The sequence below is a fragment of the Benincasa hispida genome, unplaced genomic scaffold (assembly GCF_027475165.1).
Source record: "Benincasa hispida cultivar pf3 unplaced genomic scaffold, pf3_genome.v1.1 HicScf404, whole genome shotgun sequence".
NCBI classification, from domain to species: Eukaryota; Viridiplantae; Streptophyta; class Magnoliopsida; order Cucurbitales; family Cucurbitaceae; genus Benincasa; species Benincasa hispida.
The window spans coordinates 1-19,000 of record NW_028326497.1 but is presented as its reverse complement, the minus strand read 5'-3'; the positions used below and the strand labels follow the sequence as shown (position 1 = coordinate 19,000).

The 19,000-nt window shown below is 31.0% G+C and overlaps 1 pseudogene; it reads right to left on the bottom strand.

Moving 5' to 3' along the window:
- Positions 1-4,924: 4,924 nt before the first annotated feature.
- Positions 4,925-16,501, bottom strand: LOC120074024 (threonine dehydratase biosynthetic, chloroplastic-like; annotated as a pseudogene).
- Between the last annotated feature and the right edge of the window lie 2,499 nt (positions 16,502-19,000).

The following is a 19,000-nucleotide window of genomic DNA, read 5'->3' as shown; positions in this document are numbered from 1 at the left end:
CGATAAGGGCCTCGTACAGATCTGAATGATGGTTTATACCTAAAATCTCATAGAGGAGACTCCATAATCTAATGTAGAGACATCATGGCTTCATGCTTCTATGGTAAGAATGTCAGATAGACTTTGCCAAGATATAGACTCGGGCCTTGTCATTGGACTTTGCTGTCCAACGGTCATATGCATCCTCATCCTTCAAAACCTATAAATTTTCATCCAATGACATTGATTAAATAAACAAGTTATAATATCTAAGTAATGTCGTGCTTCAATGCAAATTTCATTTTTATTTGATAAATAAAAAAAAAAAACACTTATATAAATCATACATGAAAATCAAGCATTCACATACATCTTTCCACTATGTATGATAACAATTTTAATATAGCATGATACATGGACATCTTATGAGTAATCATAAATCATTATAACATTGGCATGTATATCCATGATGCATGAGCATGCTAATTTAATCATGCATCTATAAAATATAACCCTTACATTTAATTATGATGCATGTATATGTTTATCCTAAGGTGGGTATTTTGATTCTATATGACATATAATATGTAATATGAATTCAAAATATTATTTAAATATACATCCAATGCATAGTTAATTTAATTTAACAAGCAAAAATGGGACCAATTTTGGCATCCTAATACGAAAATTATTGATTAAATTAATATAACTATTATATCAATTTAATTAATTAATATTAATTAAATAAAAAAGCAAAATTAGGTCAAATGTCTCAACAGCCACATCACTCCTCAACGTTGCCCCTCGGCGTTACGACGCTACGAATTTCATGCGTTGCGCCATACCACCTCGCCTTTCAGCGTCGCAGCATTGCGACGCTGAAAGGCAAAATGCCTCTGTTTTGCATGTTTTCATCTCCCAACTTGTCCCGAACACCTCTATTTCTTCCGATCTCTTCAGCACAGTTGCTCTATTGATCGAAAGGGACTTATAGACTCGAAGCAAGAATTAAATTTGCCCAAAAATACAACGGGCCTTTACATTTTGATCATATTAATAGTAATCTAAGTGCCAAAATCGAAAACATCTAGTCTTGCAAACCTTTATTCAAAATGTAGACTTAATAACCCACATCTAAACTGATTTTTGTTTCAAAAGATACGAACAATGAAGATGCAAGAAATTGGGCTATGATACCAATTGATTGGATTTGAATCCTAAGTGGAAGCGAGTGAACGCCTTACATCCCACAAACCGATTTTTACATAAACAAAATCAGTGTATTAAAACAGAACATGTGTAGAATAAACATGTGAAATAACATGCTTTAGAGAAAGGAAAGAACCGTTCTCACCTTTGTAGATTCCCAAGCTCCTAGAACGATCCTCTCGACATTCCAACGAACGACTCCTCCAACGATCTTGAACATGAATGTGTCCTCAAACAATCTTGAACATGACCATAAGAATAACATTGTTATTCTCAAGGATTCCAATATAAGGATAGGTGGTATCCAACTATTAGAAGAGAATAAAGAGGAAAACCTTTAAGAGAGTAGAGAAGATTTCTTTTTGTGGCTTGGAAAAAATTTGCACAATGAATCCTTTTGTCAAAAGAGCTATAAGGAAGACTTTATATAAAGAAAGGTCAACCCCTTTCTCCAAGTCTTTTTCTTATTTTTCTTTTTTCATAATTTATTAAATAACACTTATTTAATTAATTACCACATTAATTAAATAACTATTTATACATTAAATCCAATTTAACATATATATTTTTAATATCATAAATATCGTATGTCTATGTGCAATACCTCTCTATTTATTAATTAATTCTTTGTGAATCTAATTCATTTGAATTAATTATTTGAATTTCATTCAAATGTTTCTTTCCAACTTAATTTGAATTATAGATCATATCCATAATCAATTACATATTAATCATATTAATATACAATTTTCTCAAATTGATTTGAACAATTCAAATCATTCCTCTTTAATATCCTTTAGCGAGCTAACAAGGAGACCTGGTGGACCTGTAGATCAGAAGCTCCAACGATATGAGATTAGTTGGTTAAACTCATTAACAAAGGTAATCAATATTTGTTAACTATGGGTACACTTCACTAAAGATTCATATCTGCACTTCTCATTACAAATATATTTCTCTGTCCATGGATATAAACTAATAAAAACAAGTTAGTCCTTCATGAGTGTTCGTAACTCTAATTGGGTCAAATTACCATACTCTTGGGCTACCTTTGACTTCTTAAGTACCTGTGCTCCTCTAATGAACAACATATTTATGGTCCAACCAATAAATAGAAACTCTTCTCAAGCCAATGAGGAGGTAGGACCCTTTGTCAAGTCCCAGAGACACCACTTAATGGAAAACTTATTTACTTACCCTGAAGAGGGGAAAGAATGAATTTCATATTGTATTATTATGTTCCCAGCTGCCTACTTGGTCTTGTCCCCAAAATGGTAGGCTTATTGAATTGATGAACTGGCCATTCTCACTCATACAAATCAAAGGACAATCCCTCGTGTACAGGAGTTCATATTATACTCAAGATTAAGACTAAGTTGCCTAGGTCATCCTAATGAAATAGAAACCGAACTAGTCAATGGTAATACATCTAGTGGTTACTATTTTGCGGCCCGATTTTATGCAAACTCATTGCATAGAATACCCCTACTCACATGTCACCAACACGAATGGATCTAATCATTGCGTTTGTATCAAATACAAAGTGGGTCGTATCCATAGTGTTACCAGGATAAGGTACCCAACTTTATCCCTATACTATAGACCCTTTAGACTGTATCTTGAATATTGATCTCTATATGTCTTTACATATAGTTCAAAACTCATAAGACAGCTTTGGATGTTAGTTTATTAGATTTAGGATTATAAAGACAAAATAGAAAACAATACAATAACATTTATTGAATTAATATCTATAACTCTTTATTGATGACGGTCAATTAATAACATTTACCATCTACGAGTTTTAGGACATAAAACCCAACAATATATACTATGGTCTAAATGAAATTTATGAAGATTTATATATCGTGGTATATTTTATATATTTGTTTATACTGTGATTTATGTCAAACATTGAGTCAATCTCTAATTTATAAACTATAGTATATTTCATATATTAGTTAGAATATTTTCAAATACCTAACAAAATATTCTAAGGTATATTTAAAATAACCATGAATCCATAAAAAAAGTTCTAACATATATTTAAAATAACCATTAATCCGTCAAAAAAACCGAAAGTTGATATGTGAAATCCAACGTAAATAGAAAATAAAATTTCATTAAATTCACTTTTTTCCAAATTGAAAAATGGAAAATAATTACAATAAAGATATTCTCTCCGATTGATAAATGAGAAAAATTATATTAAATGCATTTTCTCTCTGTATAATAAATATATTTTCTCTCCCATCATTAAAGTACTTTGAAAAAAAAGGAAAAAATATATAAAAAATGGATATAAACAAATGAAATTAAGGGTTTAATTATTCAAAATTAACCCTAAAAATCATATTGAAAAAAAAATCAAATTTTAAAACATTTATGAAATATAGGGTTTCTTTAGGTCTTTTATGTAGAAACCCCTCAGCAAAAATTGTTTTTTCCCCGTAATTTTGGAGGGACAAAGGCCCGGGATTTAAGGTCTTGCTTTAGCAAGAAAGTGAGGGTACCTCCATTTAAAATTCATTTTTGTCCCTCTAGATGGAAGGTTGATTACCGAGTTGTAGTATTTGGAAGTCAATAGCTACAATAGCTTTTTATTGAACTATTTAAAGAGTGATTTGTAGCATAAGTTAGAAGTAGAGTACTAAATATCGAGCAGACATGTCAACTTTCAATCAACATGTTACTGTATCGAGCTCCTTAATATTTCGGACTAGGGGAAAGTTGAATTTCCTCCATTTTGACGATGATTTTGAAGATGAAATTTCAAATAAATTATTGTTTGATTAAAATATTAGTTTAATCCTTCTACTTTAAAGATGAAATTTAAAATTTTAATGTTTAATTTTAGTCTCTAAATTTTTAATAAATCTTAAATTTAGCCCCTACTATTTGTTTATTGTTGATTTTTTTTTTAAAAAAAAAATTATTACATAATAGCATTTTTACTAGAAATTTTGAGAACATATTCTTCACACATTATATTTTATTGTATGAAAATTATTATTATTATCGAACCAATTTCGACAAAAATTAACTTCAAATGACTAATTTTAAGAATTAGCGAAAGTTCAATGGCTAAAATTAGACATTTAAAAGTGTAATAACTAAAATTGAATAGCTTTAAACTATAGAGGCTAAAATAGTATTTTAACCTAATTTTTATAAAACTTGAATAAGCTCAGAAATAGGCTTAATAATTTAGTCTAGGACATTAATAATTGGTTAACAAGAGAAATACCAAATTTTAAAGATGCATATTGAAAAATAGCAAAAATGTTTCATCATAGTAGAATCTTCCATTATAAAAGAGTAGACATAATAAATACGGTATACTTTTGAGTGTCTTTTTTTTTTTTTTCCGTTTATTTCGTTGGAACTCTAATTAACTAAATTATCTCTTAATCAACCTAGGAAAGAGAGAGAGAGAACACATTTTGGTTTAAGAAAAGAAAGGCAGTTGCATTACTTTCATTTATAAAACATATGCAGATTGTTAAGAATATAGTGTTGGCAATACAAGCCAAATTACTCTCCATTTCACTAACTTCCAATCAACATCATCTTATTTAATAATTAAACCCATGAAACAAAGGGATTTTATTCATTACTAACTTCAAAGATGAAGAGGTAGCAACCACTAATTATGGAAGTAAAATTGAAGGTGATTGATGTGATGAAGTTGTGGTGGGTTAAGTGAAATGAAGTGGAATGGTATTGATATGATGATTTAGAGTTTTGCTAGAACTTTGGCTGCATCATCTTCAGAGACAACCTCATATTTATACCCAACTTTCTTTATATATTCATGGAAATGTTTCTCCTCTGATTTCTCCAGTTTAACTCCAACTAATACATCTGAAGTAAGAATGCCCTGTTCAAGTTCAACCACAAAAAAAAAAAAAAAAAAAAAAAAAAAAAAAAAAAAAAAACCGTTATACAAGGTGAGAGATAGTTAAAGCTTCGTTTGATAACCATATGTTTTTTTATTTGAAAATTATATTTGTTTTTCTCACATTTTTGATACTTTGAATAGTTTTACTAATAAGTTTTTATGGTTTGTTATTCACTTTTTTACTGATATTTACAAAAGTCAAGTCAAGTTTTGAAATCTAAAAACATTTATTTTCAGAAAGTTATTTTTGTTTTTAAAATTATTTAACTAGAAATATAAGTTTTTTTCTTTATGAAGGACGAAAACTATAATTAAGTAATTGAGAAAAAACAAATATAAATTTTAAAAACAAAAAATAAAAAAAATACTAAGACCCCGTTTCGTTTTTGAAAATTAAGTTTATAAATACTACATTCACCTCTAAGTTCTTTGTTTTTTATTCACTTTGTACTAATGTTTTAAATAATCGAGTCAAAAATTAAACATTAAAAAAAATATTTTTCGAAAACTTGTTTTGTTTTATGAATTCAAGTATTAAACTAAGAATTCAAGTGTTTCTTCAAGAAATATGTGAACCATCGAATGAAATTTAGGATAATTTTTCTTTATCAATACTTGGTGCATCTTTATTGTATTTAACATACAATAGAAAAAACTCAAAAAAATATTTTTTAAATAAATAAAAAAGAATTTGCCACATGACAAACATAATAATTAGTACGAGCGGTTGTAAGAAGATAGGTGTAAATCAAGATGATGTACCCAAGTACTTTTCATTAGTTTACCAATCTTATTTCTACTTTGAAAACATTAGTTAACAGAAAAAAAAAACAAAGAAATAGAAGACGCTTAAAAGTTTAATTTTCAAAAATTAAAAACCAACTACCAAAATAGTTATCAAAAACGGAGGGTGCGACTCGATTTTTTTACCTGAGCACGATGGTGAAATAAGGAAACGTTCCAGTTATGCTTAAAGTCTTTGAGGTAGTGCTTTAAAGCACCTTGTTTTTCTGGGAATGTAAAACGGAAGAGAGTTTCGTTTTCAACATCTGCTCTGCCTCCCGTCTGAAAAATTGAAAAAAAAATATAAAAAATGTGTTGATTAGAAATTAATCAAAGCATATTCCAAATTCATAATTAAGAAAATATATTAAATTATTTACCATGTAACGTAGGTGATTGGTAACAAAAGGATTATCTGATAAAGTGTAAGTTTTAAAGCCAGAAGAATTCAAAAGCTGCACCATTTCTTCAAGTTCTGAACCTACTGTAACAAATGGAGAGAAAAGGTATGTGGAAATACTTTCTTATTACTTTCACTTATTGTATTTACATACTTCAAGTTCCTTTTATAAAAGAACTTGTTAGTTTGCTTGATTAACTAACAGCTGGAAAATACAAACAAACTCAAACAGAATCAAACTCAAACATAATCTTAACTATTGTAACAAATAAATTGTTATAACAGAATGTAACAAATAAATTGTTATAACTAATAAACATAATGTAACTGTTTTACTGTTGATACTCCCCCTCAAGTTGGACGATGAATGTCAATGATGCCCAACTTGGATACTAGTTTAGACAAAACAGATGTAGGCAATGCTTTAGTGAACATGTCTGCGAGTTGTTGACTAGATTGGATAGGGAGAACCTTAAGGAACCCATCAGCTATCTTGTCCCGAACAAAATGACAATCAATTTCTATGTGTTTTGTCCTCTCATGAAACATTGGATTAGAGGCAATGGCAATAGCAGCTTGATTGTCACAGAATACAGTAGTGGGCTTTAGGATCTTAACCTGAAGATCTTTGAGGAGTTGAGTCACATTAATTCACTAGTAACTGAGGCTAGTGCCCTGTACTCCGCTTTTGCAGAAGATCTAGAAACGGTGGCTTGTTTCTTTGATTTCCATGATATGATAGATGCCCCTAGGAATATGCAGAAACTAGTAATGGATCTTCTAGTATCAGGACATGATCCCCAATCAGCATCCACAAAGGCTTTTAAATGAAAGGAAGTGATAGGGCTGATTAAAATGCCTTGTCCAGGAGACCGTGTTAGGTACCTGAGTAAGTGATGAGCGGCATTGAAGTGAGCTTTAGTGGGGCTGTGGATGAATTGGCTTAGCCAATGAACAGCAAAGCATATGTCTGACCGAGATATTTGAAGATATATAAGCCTGCCAATCAGTCTCCTATAACATGTGATGTCATCTGCCTTTAGAAGCTCTCCTTCATTCTTTGATAGTTTTAAATTGGGATCCATAGGAGTTGTAGTTGGTTTAGCTTCAAGAAATCCAGTATCCTCAAGTATTTAGAGGCAATATTTTCTTTGGGAAATCATGATCCCTTGTTGAGATCTGGATAATTCTAATCCCAGAAAATATTTCACCTGGCCTAAATCCTTGAGCTTGAAATGTCCTTTGAGGACTTCTTTGACTGAGCTGATTATTTGAGGGGATGGTCCGGTTAGTAATATGTCATCTACATATACCAACAATGCTACAAAATCATGTCCATGTCCTCGGGTAAAAAGAGAATAATCAGACTTGGATTGATGAAAGCCATGTGAAGATAGAGCAGCTGTAAACTTGAGAAACCATTGTCTCGAGGCTTATTTCAGCCCATATATAGATTTGTTAAGTTTGCAAGCTAGTTTCTCACCTTTCCGTGGTACTTGTGAGGTTTGATAACCCAATGGCAAAGACATATGCACTTCTTCAAACAAATCACCATTTAGGAAGGTAATGATGTCCATTTGAGTGAGTGACCAATTATAGGATGCAGCAAGGGCGAAGAAGACTTTAACAGTGACAATTTTGGCGACAGGTGAGAAGGTGTCTAAGAAATCTATTCCTTCTTGTTGATTGTAGCCTTTTGTTACAAGTCTCGCCTTATATTTGTCAACTGTTCCATCTTGTTTGTACTTGACTTTGTAAACCTATTTACTACCTACAGTATGATGATTCTTTGGAAGAGAGACAATAGTCCATGTATTAGTTCATTCCATGGTTTCTATTTCCTCTCCCATAGCCTTCTTCCAAATCTGGTGGTTCACGGCTTGGTGGTAATAGGTGGGTTCATAGATGGAAGTGACATTTAGGATGTATGTCTTATGGTTTTGGTTGTAAGTATTATATGAGAGGTATTTGTGAAGAGGAAAGGGTGATTTTCTGTGGGATGTGAAGTTACAGTGAAAGTCTTTTAGGTAGGAGGGTGGGTAATGTGCTCTCAGTGACCTTCTTGGGGCTGTGGGAATGGTTGTTTGGGTGGTATGATTGGTTTCTTTTGAGGTTTCAATATGAGGTTGTGAATCATCAATACCGTAGTTATCCTCACATAAGCGTTCTAAGGTATTAACAACAAGATTTTCAGTAATACCTTTGTTTTCAAAGTGATCAAATAATGGCCTTTGTTGAAGGACTGAATTGTTATTTGCTAGTCTATGCCCTGGTGGATAACCATGTAGTCTAACATTTGTCAGAAATATGCCCTCTATATCCACAGTTAGTGCATACTGGCCGAGTATCTTTCTTCTTAGATTTCTCAGATGTAAACCTTTTCTCAGCATTAGCCATTAGAGTTTACTTTCAATTATAGGTGTAGATCCAATGGATCTTTGCCTTTCTTCTTGGATGATAAGAGAGAATACCTTGTTTATTGTTGGCAAAGGGTCGATCGATAGAATTTGTGCTCTGATTTGTGCATATGACTCGTTTAAGCCCATAAGGAATGTCATTACAAATTCTGCATTCAAGAATTCTATCATCTTCTTTGACCCTTGACAAGTACATTCATCCGTTGGTCTGTATTCAACAAATACTTGCCATATCGTAGTGATTTTTTCGTAATATACTTCCATTGAAAGGTTTCCTTGAGTAGTATTTACAAGATCCTTTCTCAACTGGTATATATGTGGCCCATTGGACTGACGGTACCTTTCTTTTAATTCATCCCATATCTCTTTGACGCTTCCCCTATAAACTAAGCTGGCAGCAATTTCTTTTGAGACTGAGTTGATAATCCATGAGGTTATCACATCATTATTACATCTCCATGCTGATTGTAAACTTCCTTCTGATGGTTTTTCAATCGTTCTAGTAATAAAACCAATCTTGTTCTTCCCTGATAATGCAAGTTTCATTGCTGTGCTCCATGAAGAGTAGTTGCTTGATCCTGCAAGTGGTGTAGATACCAGATTGGTGGTTTGGATGATCGAATGATGAAGGATGAAGGGATTCATTTGGGCGTCGAGTTCCGAAGAGTTGTCGGACGTTGAACTCTCTGATGTCGTCATGATAGGACTGCACGAGGGTAATGGCGTTCGGGTGGGTTTTTAATTTTCTCTCTTGCGGAAATGCTCTGATACCATAACAAATGGAGAGAAAAGGTATGTGGAAATACTTTCTTATTACTTTCACTTATTGTATTTACATACTTCAAGTTCCTTTTATAAGAACTTGTTAGTTTGCTTGACTAACTAACAGCTGGAAAATACAAACAAACTCAAACAGAATCTTAACTGTTGTAACAAATAAATTGTTATAACGGAATGTAACAAATAAATTGTTGTGACTAATAAACAGAATGTAACTATTTTACTGTTGATATACTACACTAACTCCGCAATACCATTATATTTACCAAATTTATGATTAATTACTAGGAAAAATAAAACACTAATAATAATGAGAAAAGTATGTTAATTTTATAATAAGCTCCAATAATTGACATAAAGTTGAGAAGCACTTATAAACAACAACAGCATCCTCTGAGCCAGAGCTAAATCTGTATGTCATTTCTGTAATGTTTTTACCCAACTGCAAATCTAAATTTTTTCACCCAATTAAACATGATAATTAAAGCTATATAAGGGGAAATTATTTCAAAATGATAAAACTGTTGAAAATATTTATAAGATATAGTAAAATTTTAGAACTATCATTGATGGACACTGATAGATCAGCATCTATCATTGATAATTCTAAAATTTTACTATAATTTATAAATATTTTCGTTCATTTTTCTATATTTGAAAACAACTCTTATATAAAATTATAAATTAATAGAATGACATTTAACAATTAATAACAAATTTGAAAGACTTATCTCAAAAAAAAAAAAATGAAAGACCGCCATAATCACATCGTCAAGTTAAAAATCACTTAGGTGCATTCTGACGGCTTATTTTTGTGCATCCTACAAAATTTTTCAATCATGATTTTTCATATGACAAATTGTCTTCATTTTTTTCAAATATTTTATTTTTATTTTTACAAATTATCCTGATTTTTTTAAAAATATTTTATTATTATTACATGTGTATAATGAGAGTGAGATGCACAATGATATGTGCATTCCAATTGCTGTAAAAAAATAGTTAAGAAAGTTTGGAGAAAAAATAATATAGAGAGAAATGACCTTTTTGGTCTTTAAATTTTGAGTCTGATTTCCATTTAGTTCACATGTTTCAAAATATTATATTTTTACTCTTGAGTTTTGAGTTTAATTTTCATTTAATTTGATGTTTAGTTTTTATTTAGTTCTTAGGTTCTAATATTTTATGCTTTTATCCTTAAATTTTTATTAATGCTGACCTTGGCAATGGAATTAACAAAATCCCTTTGTTTGATGGGTTTAATAAAATCGCTTTTACCCTCAAGTTTTTATTAATGCTCACCTTGGCGATGGAATTAATATTTAGTGCATAATTTAAAGCCCTAATAGAAACAAAACTTAAAAATTTGAGGTAAAAATAAAAATTTCAAAATCTACGATCGAATATAAATTAAATTTAAAACTCAAAGGATAAAAGTGTGATTTTTTTTTAATATGATGGATAAAGGATTTAAACCACAAACACGTACTTAAGTGAGTTGACAAAGTTCATTTTGCCAAAAGTATAGCATTTTGAAATCTAGGAAGAATGTTATCATCTTAATATAGTATGATTAACTACATAGTAATAGAAAATTTTCTCTTTGAAACATGATTTCCGAACCGAACATTAAATTAGTTTTTCATAATTAAAAAGAATATTTTCGAGTGATTTTAGCAATTTAAAAAAACACTTGATGACATAAAATGGATGAATGAACAAAACAAAAGAACTAACCAGCTCGGTGAGTTGTTTCAAGCTTCCTGGTTTTTCAGGCAAGATAGAACAAATGATAGACTGATCAACATTGGCAAGATCAGAAATTTCACGTAATTGGTCAAAGTTCATATTTGCACCACTAGTTACTGCCACAATATTTACTCCCATAATATTATTATACGTGCAATACGCCTTTGCTGCCGCAATGAAAAGTGCACCAGAAGATTCTAAGATGCTCCTCTCGTCGCTAAATATGTCCTAATTATTCATAATAATTAAGCAACAACACTATTAGCTCTCTAACTCAATATGATGATTGATCATTACACAAATGAAATAATCAATCCCAAACCTTTATTGCGGCAGATATATCCTCTTTGGGAACAAGAATTACATCATCAAGGAGTTCTCTGCAAATACGAAAAGTTTCATCCCCAACTTGTTGAACAGCTACACCATCAGCAAAATGTCCAATATCTGTTACATTCACTACCTCGTCACGATACAATGCTTGTGCCATGGAGTTTTCATCATTTGGTTCCACCCCAAATATCTTTACCTGTATCCACAAACAAACAACTCTCCAAACTAAATAATGTACTCAAACACCAATCAAGCCAAAAGTTCAAATACATATAAGTTACGATAAAGTTCTTTATAAATTTCAGGGATCTATTCGACACTTTTGAAAGTATTCATACATCTAGACCGGAACCTGTAATTTAACCCCATTGAGGCATAACACAAAAGGGTTAGCAAAGAAAAGCGAGGGGGTTGCAAGGGATAAGAACGCTTGCATGCCCGTGTTAAATCACAAACCATTAACCCAAGAGTTTACTGCTAACAAGTTATATATATGTGATAGCAACAACACTCTCACTCACTCACTCACTGACATTAAAGGCCAGGGTGTGGGGAGAGGACTTAGATGAACTCAATTTCTTATTTGTCCAAGCTCATAAACTAATTGTGATCGATCTCCACAGTTTATTAACATCGAGTATAATGGCTTATTATTAACTCCTTACATTATTGGTCTCACGATTATAAACAACTTCACTCCTTATCTCAAATGCTCTTCTGTCTTGATAGATGAACTAGGGTAAAATCAATCACGTGTTAAGTTTATAAGAAGACGGAAGAAGAAGTGTCGATGTTATTAATTATCTCGGGATAAACGAGCTTGTAAAAAGAAGCAATACCAGCAGCGAGACCGCCAACACCAATAGGAACAAAAATAGCATGGATTTTACCCCTCATTTGACGGCCAATTTCCATGCCAACAGTACCTTGGCCAGCTATAACATCTTCATTAAGGAGGTATGAATGTCATGCCTGTCTCAGTGCTCTCCTCTTTAGCTATTTTTTGAGCAGATAATGCAACTCCCTGAGCATGATTCCCAGATGATGCACAGATAACCCCTAATTTCAATTGGTTTTCTGGAAGTTGAGATATCATATTATAAGCTCCCCGGATCTTGAATGAGAATACCTACATATGTCACATCCATTTATAATTACAATCAATCCTTATTATTTTTATTTGATCTCCGATTTCACTGAAATGACCTTGTTTGACAATCATTTGATTTTGAATTTTCTAAAAAACATGAAGATTATATAGTAAAGAATTAATGGGGAGGAAACTAGCTGTTAGGTGCAAATTATAAGGAGTTTGGGGAGTAGGAGATAGATAGATGAACTCACTTTTTATTTTGGCCCAAGAAGTTCGTGGACTACATCACTAGAAAAAAATTAAGAAGGATTTATAAAACTGACATACTTTACTAGTAATATTTTATAAATGTCCTAAACTTTAATTATATTACCTAACTAAATTTTCAGATTTTTTGGAACAATTTTAACCTTATTGTACACCCTCTCTATTATTAAATGTTAGTATTATTTTGTAATCAAAATATTAAACATAATTCAAAACGTTAATATTAATAATCATTTGGAGATTTTTTTTAAAAAAATAATTAACATTTCATTATATGTCATCATTAATGGTAAGTTTACACTTAATGATCTTTTATTTTATTCATTAACGGGTATGATATATATCTTTTAGTTTTAGAAATTTTTTTATTATTTTATAATACATTCTCTCTCATATTAAAATTTTATGTTATTTTATTATTAAAATATTTAAAAAATTCAAACCGAATTTAATATTATATTACATTAATGCATGATTTGTATTCCCTTGATTTTAGACTCTTTTTTTTTTTTTTTGAAGAATATTTTTTTCTAATTAATTACAAATTTGTCACAAATTTTCCTTTTTATTTACATATTATGGATTTTGATCAAACATTCAGAATCCTTAAATTCGGTGGTTGTATTTAATGCAGAATTATTGTTGAAAGTATTTGTTTTCATCTATGCTTCACTTCTTATATATGTATACAAGGTTTATTTGAAATATATACGAGATTTATTCTACATGTATTTCAAATTAGTACAAATATAAGGTTGTTATATATTATATACAACATATTTTAATTTTAGTTTCGTTTCAATTAAGATAGGTATTTCATATACTTTGTCATTTATATACATATATATTTGAAATTGAGATGTATATTTTGTTATTTTGCAAATATATACTTTTTTCCTTTTTAATGGACTATAATTAATGCAAAATTATAATTACAAATCTTCATTTTCATTTCTGTTTATTTTTTTTATTGTATATATAAAATGTTTATTTAAAATATATAAGAGGTTATTCCAAATTCATTTAAAATAATTATAATATATACTCCATAATTAATTTTAGTCTCGTTTCTATTGAGATATATATTTCACATAATTTGTCATATCTATGCATGTATATTTAATTATTTTGAAAATATATATTTTCACATTATACAACAATAATACTAACACAATAAATTAAAACATAAAATATTATTTAAAATAAACACATATATATTTTAAATTGAAAAAGAAAATGTAAAGAAGATGGAGAAGGTGTCGTAGGTGGTGGACCAGGGAGAAAAAATGGGGTAATCATGGAGGGAGAAAAATTAAAAATTTCAGAAAAAACTAATTTAATACACATTATTTCCACATTTCCATGTTGGTGTGTTTTTTAATGTTTTTTTTTTCTCTTTAATGGCTAGAAATTAATAGGGGTATTATAGACTTTTGAGCTTGATTTTTATGTAATATTGTAACCCACTATATGATTCATGAAAAAAATATATTCTTGTAATTTGGTCTATTTAATTAGTATATTAGTATAGAAAATGCCTTATTAACCCCTTACAAAGTTTGGGCAGGCTCTTGGTCCAATTATTTTCTTGATTAAAGCTAAACCAAATTGTTGGGACTGATAAGGATGCAATTGAGTCTTTGTTTTGTTGTTTTTCTCATCTTTTTCTATATATATATTATATATCACAGTTTTTTTTTTGTCTCAAAATACTTGTTAAAGGTGTGTTGGTAATTATTATCTGGAGAGTTAAATTGTCTGTGTTTGTTTGCAGAGTTAAGTTGAGTTGATAATTATTATCTGTGTTTGTTGTGCAGAGTTGAGTTGAATTGGGGATCTGATGCAGTTTTTTGTGAATGAGATTAGTTCTATTTTTTTATTTATTTTTTATTTCATTCTTTTATTTTTTAGTTTTATGTTTTGCTATTGTTGATTAATTTTCAAATATACACGTATTTTCTTAAATCATTTATGACATAAACTGGACAATCTCAATTTTTTTCTCAATTTGTAGAACATAATAGATTATTTTTCATATATTCTTTTCAAAGACTGTAATAATTCTAATTCTCTTCAATCAGTAAAACATACCAATAAAATATATTTCATATTGCTACTCAATTAATTGGTATATTGTATATTGTATGTATATATATTGAAGGTAATTATCCCAATTACTAATTGGTATTATTGTATGTATATTTATTGAATCTTGCTAACTTAACTTTATTATTTCACAGTATATTTTTATATAATATGGGTAGTATATTTGGAATTGAAATTGTACAAAAGATAATTACCTTTCATTTGATTATGATGGTGAGAATGTGATGTAGTATAATAACATTTTTCATAAGATCACAAAAATAATATGAACCGACTGAACATGTGGCAGCTTCCAAAAAAAAAAATCACAAAATATATGTTCTTTTCGATACTTATAATATCCTTGTCATAATATAAACACAAAAATTACATGTCATGACGTATGCAAAAGTTATTATTTCTCTAATAAATTTTGAAAACAACCATATTAATATAAAGATCCTAGTTTTGAGTGCATAAAAAATGAGAGTTTTGAGTGGGTAAAAAAAGAGTTTTAATAACCCATAGGTTTTCTTTATGGGCTTAACAAACATGGATAATAAATACTCACCCAACTCAATAACTCATACCCATTTATCAAACACCTCCTAAGTGAGTACCATTAATATCCATTATTAGTATGTGAGACCTTTCCTAGTTCCAAAAGCAAAGCTATAGGTGCTTATGTCGAAAGTAGATAAACATTTTTTTAAGTCAAAGGGTTTTGATTCTCAATGTAGTTGGTTCTTCTAGATTTCATGAAGCTCTATTACCATATGAATTAATCGTGACAATGAAAAAAGTAATGTATGTACTTTGTAATATTGTGAGACCAAATTTCTCCATCTTTCTAACGTGAGATCCTCAATAAAATAGTTATAAAACCGAGTTAAATTAATCTAATTTCCCCTTCCCAAGAATTAGCTGCTGCTTTTTAACAGATAGAAACTAATGCAATAAGGAAAAATAATTAGAATAGAAATTAAGAGTCGGGAAAAATTAATTATCAAGTGTATAGTTTACCTGTTGAGAATCCTCCCTCTTGAGCCAGAGATTAATCCCTAATTGAGAAGACAACAAGGGAGCAAGCTGCAATGGCGTTTCAATAGCAACATCATACACTTTTGAACCCACTATTTTTGTAATATACTCCATCTACTTCTTTTTATCGACCTCTCCCGGAAACGGTGCCCTATGTCCGATTGACCCCGGTTCGTATTGCACTTCCTTCCACGACACATCCTTCACTTTCCCGTCACTGCAACCGAACCGTCCACCGGTACATTCGCAGACAACCCCTTACCGGCCCTTCGTTTCTATGCTGATGAGGCGACGATGGATGTTGGCACATACGTCGTTGTCTTATTAAATTTTTCACTTTTACTTCTCCTAACCTCGACCTTGCTACTCAGCTGAGTCGAGATGGAGGAGGAGGAGGAAGGCAACAACGCAAGCGAAGAGTTTCGACCGAGCAGTGGGTTTGTGGTGAGAAACAAGGATTCCATTATTGTAAAGGAAAGAAAAGAGAGGGAGTTGGAATTGGAGGCTTTGAACTAAGTTTTTCTTGTTTATGGTTGTGTGAAGCATTCGTGGGAATTGGTTGGGTTTAAATAGGCAAACTCAAGGTGAATGTTTGTAGATTTGAAGACGGTAATACAAATTTTATGTTAATTGAGCTATATTTCTTATATCTTTATCTCTTAAAAAATGAGAATTGGACAAAAAGTGAATGTCCTTACAAGCTTTTTTTTTCCTTCCATTGTTTATTGATGATGTCCCACCATGAAATGAAAACGTATCAGTTACTCTGATTTTAAATATTATATCACCGTTTAAGTGATATTTCAAATCCATAACACTCTGACTACCGCAAAATATTATATACTCACCGTGCTTCAAACCCAACTCTTGAATGAACCTTTTTAGCCATAACATCTCCTTGCTTGCTTCCACTCTTGCAGTATACTCTGCCTCGGTTGTGGACAATGCTACGCATTTTTGTAGCTTGGATTGCCATGAAATGGCTCCCCTTGAAAATGTAAACACATAACCTGAGGTAGACTTTCTGTTATCAAGATTACCTGCCATGTCTGCATCAGTATAGCGTTCAAGTATAGGTTTGCCACCTCCATAACATATACTCAATTTGGAGGTGCCCCACAAGTATATGAAGATCCACTTCACTGCTTCCCAATGAGTCTTACTTGGATTGGATAGAAAATGACTCACTAGACTGATTACATGCGTAATATTAGGTCTAGTACACACCATAGCATACATCAAAGAACCAACAGCAAAAGAGTAAGGAATGGATGACATAACTTCTCTCTTTCTTCATTGTAGGGCAAGCTCTCTTACTTAGTTTAAAGTGAGTTGCTAGAGGTGTACTAACAGGATTAGCATGTTTCATATTAAATCTTTCCAACACCTATTCAATATACTTCTCCTAGGATAACCACAATATTCCAGATTTCCTATCGTGAGCAATCTCCATAACTAAGATTTGCTTTGTAGGACCTAAATCTTTCATGACAAATGACTTTGATAAGTCTTTCTTCAAATTTTGAATCATATCTATATCTTGTCCAACTATCAACATATCATCTACATATAAAAGAAGAATGATGAAGTTGCCTGCAAGGAACTTTCTAAAATACACACAAGAATCAGTTGTAGTTCGTTTATAATAATTGATTATCATAAACGAATAAAATGTGCCACTGCCTTGGAGCTTGTCTAAGCCCATAAAGACTCTTCTTCAACTTGCAAACAAGTTTATCTTTCCCTTTTTTCTTCAAATTCTTCAGGTTGCTCCATGTAGATCTCTCCATACAAGTCACCATGTAAAAAAAGCAGTTTTTAACATCAATTTTCTCTATATCAAGATCAAGACTTGCTACCAATCTTAACGTTGTTCTGGTAGATGTCATTTTGTCCACTGGAAAGAAGATTTCATCAAAGTCAACACCCTTTTTCTAGTTGCATCCCATAACCACTAATTTGGCTTTGTACCTCACTATCTTCTCACCATTCTTCTTGTACTTGAAAATCCATATGTTTTTCAATACTTTCTTGCCCTTTGGAGGTCTCACTAGCTCATAGGTCCCATTCTTTTCTAGGGAATTTATCTCCTCCTTCATTATGTCGAGCCACTAATCTTTTTCATCATGAGACAAAACATCTTAATAATTCTTTAGCTCTCCATCGTCACTAACTAGAATGAACTCTGAATTTGGATACCTTGTTGAAGGATTACGCACGCTAGTGAACTTTCGAGCCTTAGTATCCTCCACTTAGGGAATAGATTTCCCACCTTCTCATGACATTCTCCATGAACCACTTCCTCATATGCATCTTCCTCGTGAATTTCTTCATTAGATGAAGACTCATCAAGATGATCATCATCATCATGGTTTGATACATTACCATCAGATTGTATCTCACCAACATCATCATGTACATAACCAACATTCTCATTCGTCAGTTGAACAACAAAGAATTAATTTTGATCATAATCCAACCCACCTCTTAGAATTAATTTTGTACTAATAAAATCCTCTAATTATTATACATTAAGATTATGCAAGTCCCTCGTGTTTTCTTGTTTATAATAATGTGGACCATTTTTTGTTTGTTTATGGAAATTAATGTAACCTAAGCTGGACTATGCTTGGTTACGTCGAAGTCATATGTTTATTTGTTAATGATGTGTGGTCCTATGTTTTCTTATTTCGATATCAATATGTGAACTTATGTTGTTTGTTTGATTCTAATTATATGATCTTAAAACCACGTGTGAAAATAGTGGTCCTTTTATAATATTTGTTTTTGCAGTTCAACGGTAGACGAAACGTTTGCTATATTCCAAGTTTGAAATATCGAAGTCCCAATTTTATAAATTTTAAAAAAATTTATGAAAATTTATGAAAATAGTTATAATAATTAATTAATGAAACTTTGATTGTAGCTTAATTGGTTTATACTTGATCATTTTTAGTTATCAA